The sequence below is a fragment of the Ornithodoros turicata genome, chromosome 4 (genome assembly GCF_037126465.1).
Source record: "Ornithodoros turicata isolate Travis chromosome 4, ASM3712646v1, whole genome shotgun sequence".
In the NCBI taxonomy this organism is placed as follows: Eukaryota; Metazoa; Arthropoda; class Arachnida; order Ixodida; family Argasidae; genus Ornithodoros; species Ornithodoros turicata.
The window spans coordinates 67,183,455-67,189,454 of NC_088204.1; positions in this window are offsets into that span (position 1 = coordinate 67,183,455).

Genomic DNA, 6,000 nt, shown 5'->3' on the forward strand with positions numbered 1-6,000 from the left:
AAACCGGATGACAACTTTACGCTACTTGTGTAAGAAACAGATGCTGCTAATTATGTAGCACCTGTTTCTTACTCAAGGAACAGAAAAATAGCCCCAGTTTTCTTTTGTTCGCCTATTTATAAAGTGCTAGTGAAAGCTTAATTTTGAACACTCTGTATACTGCACTGTACCCGGGTAGCACAGTCTACACAGATTTTCTATATAAACACATAGACACGCACTCAAGAGAGATGCGCGCATAAATCCCAGTTATCTATACGATATCTACAACTAGCACACGAAATTTACTTATAATTACAGCCACCGAAATATATGGAAATGGAAGAGGATGTTCACGGAGGCGCACAATTTAGGGCTACACACCCATCGCGCACAATGAGGGAAGGGTGGGAACGCCATTTGCGAAGGAACTCCTGTTCACCAAGGGCAAGTAACTCACGCTGCAACACATTCGTGAGCAGTACACGCGCGTTGCGCACCAAGAGAAATACAGGAGTTGTACGTCGGCGCTGGGCTACCGCTCGACAACGAGCCGACCACAACACATCGATACTTCTAATTGCCTCATCCACTACAACGGTACTGCTCGGGAGGGCACTGAGCGATCCCTCTGTCTCACAGGACGTCATCAACTGCAGCAGAGCTCTACGCCATCGAGGAAGCTCTCCTACACGTAGCATCAAAAGAAACTTCGATTTCACGGGTTGTTTTCTCTTACTCAAAATCTGGCCTCCAAGCAGTGCAAGGTTCGACGACATCCTCACTTGCGCCGGTCGTCTACAGTGTGATCGCAGCATACATCTACGCCGAAACAAAGGGTCACAACATCATCATCCAGTGGATCCCAGGGCACTGCGGTATCAGTGGAAATGAGAAGGCGGACCAGGCTGCTCGAATTGCTCACCATAAAAATCTGCTCACCATCATAAAATATACTTCACGCAATCCGATGCAAAGTACCTGGAGTTGGAGTACTTGCTCGCATCCTTACGTAATCGCCTCTCTAAAACCATACGGACAGGTGACGTCATGAATCACTGGTTCCTCGCCCCAATCGACTCCAACTTCACCTACTGCCTCCCATCGAAGATGCCAAGGCCGTTAGAGTCCGTCATCCATCGCCTGCGACTCAACGTCCCGTTCGCAGCAGCATTCCTTCATAAAATAGGTGTCGTTGAACTGTTCAACTTGCGGAACTGTGGAGAACACGGAGCTCGTGCTGGTCTCTAGTCCGCGAACACCGAAGAACGCCCTCGCGAAACTTGACAACCGACCTTTTAGTTTTGAGAAGGTACTCGGGAGCTAGCCAATGCAGCACCAACAACCTGCGATGTGTGCACTCACGAACTATACCTCAAGGACATACGCGCCGAAATAATCATTTAAATCATTCAGTGCTTTCACACGTCAAGCGTCCTGCAACAGCTGGTCGCACCAGGGCGACCTACGTTTCCATTTTTTCTTTCTCTTTCTATTCTGTTCTATGCGGTGAACTTCGCCGTTCAAGTGTTCAAGTGTGTCCGAATTCTTCAGATTTCTAATTATCCAAATGTGTCGATCTGTGCCTGTCATTGCCGGACAGATATTTCAGTCTTTTTTTATTCTTCTTTCAACAAGAAGAAAATACATTACAAGGAGCTCTACACAGAGTCATTATCCACGCGGGGCTGGATGAACGAATATTGCAGACACGGAAGAGTTCATAAATATGCATAAAAAACAGTGAATCGAAACCCAGAAAGAAAAAAGAACGAGAGAAAGAGGGAATAAAAAGTACCCCCCGATCAGAGATCACAACACACATATTAGCAATTTAGATTTTTGTACGAGGGAAAAGCACGAAGAAGTCGAGAATTGAGTTAGCTAGTGGAACGGAAAGGGGATCCCAGCGGAGGGGACAGTGATCAAATTAGCCACCGACCACTACCAATAGATGGCGCTGCCTGACATGTCCCGTAACGACTTTTTTTTGCGCACGTGATATGCGTACCTATGCGAAGAGGTAAAGTAACCCCATAAAAGAAAATGGCGTTACTTATGAATGCCGGCGCGCAGAAACGAAAGTATACACAACAGTAACGTAAAGCAAGTAACCGGTGTCAGTAGCTTGGCAGCGGAAATGACCTCATTTGGCGGTGATACCCAGGGGAGTTAGAAAAGGGGATGTTCTCACGTCCGTGCGCATAATGGGGAGGACCAGAGGACAAAACAAAATTTATAACCACCTTGTAAGGCCCACCTCAAGTCTGAATTTTCTTGGCTCTATTTTTTATATTGATTTTTTTTCTCATTTGCTATTTTTGTTATTTTTGGAGGTACGGGGAGGATATCGCGACGGATTTAAGTGGAGCGTGCACGGCTTCCGTGGAGTGGAAGTGTGTTAATGTTCGAGCACAAGGGATGGGAAATTCAGATTGGCCTCCGGCGTAAAAAAAAAAAAATGAACGCGAAGAAGAGTGTCGAACAACCTTAATTGATTCTGGCCATGGCGTTCAGTATTACCCGTTTCTTTTCTTTTTTTTTTTTGCACGTTAGTTGCGAAAGGAAAGTCATCTCGACGAACAATTTATGGTCACCTTGCTTATCTTGACTACTTTATTTAACAACCTTATCTTCGGAACTGTGTGGAATGCATATATTAACATAAACCGGAATACAGGTTGCAAAAAAAAGTAAGACCCATAAAGGAAATCCCGAGACAGGGGACGACAGGAAATAATGTTGTCAACTGTGTCTGGCGCCTTGTCCGTCTGCGCTTTTCCTCTCACCCCTAGCCTTTATACAGAAAGCCTAAAACAAGCAACAAAAAAAAAAGCGCAAGAATACCTCGATAAGAAATGCGACCAAAAAAGGAACAGCATGAGCGACAGCATAAGCAAAACACGTCACTGCATTCATGATGAAAGAAATCACTGAAAAGGTTAGCCAGCTGTAGGACACACATCTCCTGGATTACCGGTCTCTTACCTATCTTCTCAATTGCTAAGAGCCCCGGACCGGTAATCCAGACGATGTGGGTTCGTGTCCTACAGGTGGCTAACCTTTTCAGTGACTTATTTAATCATCAATTTCTTAGGCACTTGAGGCTTTGTATGTATTTGTCCTTTCTATGTGTTCCAGCCTCAGAACATCAACTGACGGACCAGCCGCCCACGTCCGAAGACGTCCTCCGAAGACGGGGGGCGTCCTTAAAAGTTTGATAAGGGGAAAACGTGTACAAGTAAGTGACGTGTCTCCAAGCGCAAGACCACCAGTAGTCAGTATTCCATACGTTCATGCAGCCTCACACAGACTAAAGAAAGTAGCAGAAAAACACGGAGTAAAGGTGATAATGTCCTTGAAGAGAAAACTGGGAACACTCCCGGCGTTTGTCACTACGGGTCCTCATGATAAGGGCTGCGAGGTGCGACATAGGAATATGTCGGTTCCGTGTGTGGTCGGGGTGGTGTACTTGGTGCCACTTTCCTGTGGCAAAGTGTACATAGGCGAGACAGGTAGGTATCTCAACGAGCGGCTCAGCACCAGCAGCACAACATCTTGCCCCAACACTTGACCAATATTGGCAATGCCGGCCCAATATTGCAAATATAGGTCCATGATTAGGCCACGCCTTGGCTACGGACAGACCACGCCGCGATTCTTGCGTACCGAGGACTCTAATGCTGACGCATTAAAAGTTAGCTCCGATGACAACACCACATCACACATGGCGGCTCATGTATAGCGACCTGCGGGTGCACACCAGACTTCACTTCTACTAAGGTTATCCTTAATTCCAAGGATGTGCAGGCCAGGCAACAACAACAACTTTATTTTGACTTGTCACGTCAGGCAAGTGGTTGATACCTCCCGCATAAACAAGCAAGGGGACCAATGTATCAGCTCTCCAACTACCGTACAGCATTGGAAAAACAGGAAGACCTTATCGGCAGAAGTGTTTGGTTCGGCTGATAGTGGGTCGCGTTATCACGAAAAATTTTCGTATCTGCCGTGTTGAGATTACCGTGGGTGTGATTATTGATTCTATGCGCGTATTTGCTTCTTTGCAATTGCGCAGCAAAGGTGGAAAGTTTGACCCGCCTTGCTTTTGTCCTCGTCGCGAAATGCCAGTTCAGATAGTTTCGAAATCCTTGAAGCCGAGGAACGTCTGCTGGAATATAACCGGCAAGGAAGGGAATAAGTGTTGCAGACGACGCTACCCGAGGAGAGAAATTGAATGGGCTTCGCAGACTCCACATTAAAGGCAATCCTCACACGCCACTCGCACATGTGTCCACAAGTTCCGACCAGTTCTTCAAGCCACCTTGTCGTAACGCGTCTGAAAACCCTCGTAACTTTTGCGTACGTTAGGGCGCCTTCTTGTCTTTATCGTTCCATTTGCGCGGGGTTGCTCCATCGCCCGTACCACCGGCTGGTGTTCAGTAGAAAAAAGCATTGCTGAAATTCCGTCGCAACACGCGACATGCGTGCTACAACGTCCGATTCCAGAGTCTGCTTTAACCTGTCAAGCATAAAGTGCTCTCGTGTGGACGTCACTCTTGTGACTGGAAGTATAACGGATCGGTTAAGCCTTTGCTTATTGCTGCATGGTCCTTACTGCAATGAAGTAATCCTTACCCGTCGCAGCATGGTCTCTTTCGTCATACCTGCGACGGCCGCCGCATGAAACACCCCATCCGTAATGTTTCCACACCACCGTGAAATGTAGATAATGAAACGCTGTCGTCTGCCAGTCGTGTTCCTTCGTTGCCCAAGATCAGGCTCTACTCGTCATGGATATCATAAACAGCAACTTGCCTGCGTCTATGCCATCGTTTCTGGCATGTTGCTGATATGGTCATATATTTCGCAACAGGTGTCTTACATGTTGAAAAAATGGAACCCGAGAAAGGGACAGAGGAGGGACGACACGACACGTTCTGGTGTCGAGAACGTGTCGTGTCGTCCCTCCTCTGCCCCTTTCTCGGGTTCCATTTTTTCAACATGTACCAGCTGGTCTGCACACTTGCCCTTTTGCCATTACAGTCTTACATGTTGTTTGCTGGTGTGTTACAATATTTGTGTTTGAAGCAGGGACAGTACATTGTTAAATACATTGTATTCAAAATATAAGTATATTTCTTTTTAATTATATATTATATTATATATTATTATATATTATAAGTTTATGTTTTGTATTTAAATTCTCTTAAATCCCTTCCAGAAGCGCAATGGGGCGGTGTACCGCCATAACGGCGGAGAATGACCCACCACATCGTCATCCCATTTATGTGTGTGTGTGTGTGTGCGTGAAAAATGTATTTGTAATTATATTTTAATGACAATATTGGGATATTTGTTTTTGTAAATACTTTATAAATATTCCTAAATACACAACATACGGGTGTGCATTAGATACGCGCCTCCATCTTTTTGGTTAGGACCTTACTTCGTGAATTTTGAATTTCTGTCTGCACATATGAATTTGCTGTCCGTCCTTCTTGTTCCGTGTCCCTCGGTCCCCTACCATGAATATATACTTGTGTCAGACATTTCAGCATCATGTCTCTGCGTGGAAGTTATATGTCGCGAAGAACTCTGGGGCAACGATTCGTGTGCGGCACTACTGAAGACCAGTCACTTCTGAAGGGTCTTTAAGACAGATTTCACATTTATCTGAGTACTGAAGACGATGCGGCCATTCTTGCATCGGTATCCCAGCTTTTTTTTTATTTTTAAAGCTTAGTAGGATGTCCAATGAAGTGGCTGGAGAAAAAGGAGAAAATGACCGAGCTCCTGCTATGAGCCGCAGAGTAGTAAGGGGGACGGGGGGATATGTTTAATTCAAAAAAGAAAGGGTGGAAAGGTTAGAGCAGGAGGCCTACATTCATGGATAGGCAAGAAAGTATGGAGAATCGCACGGCAGCCGAGGACGTTCTCCAGCTTCGAAGACATGCTTCCAAAGCCAAGTGTAAATGACAATAGTGCTCACCTAGAGGTGCTCAAGTTTTTAGAAGAGAC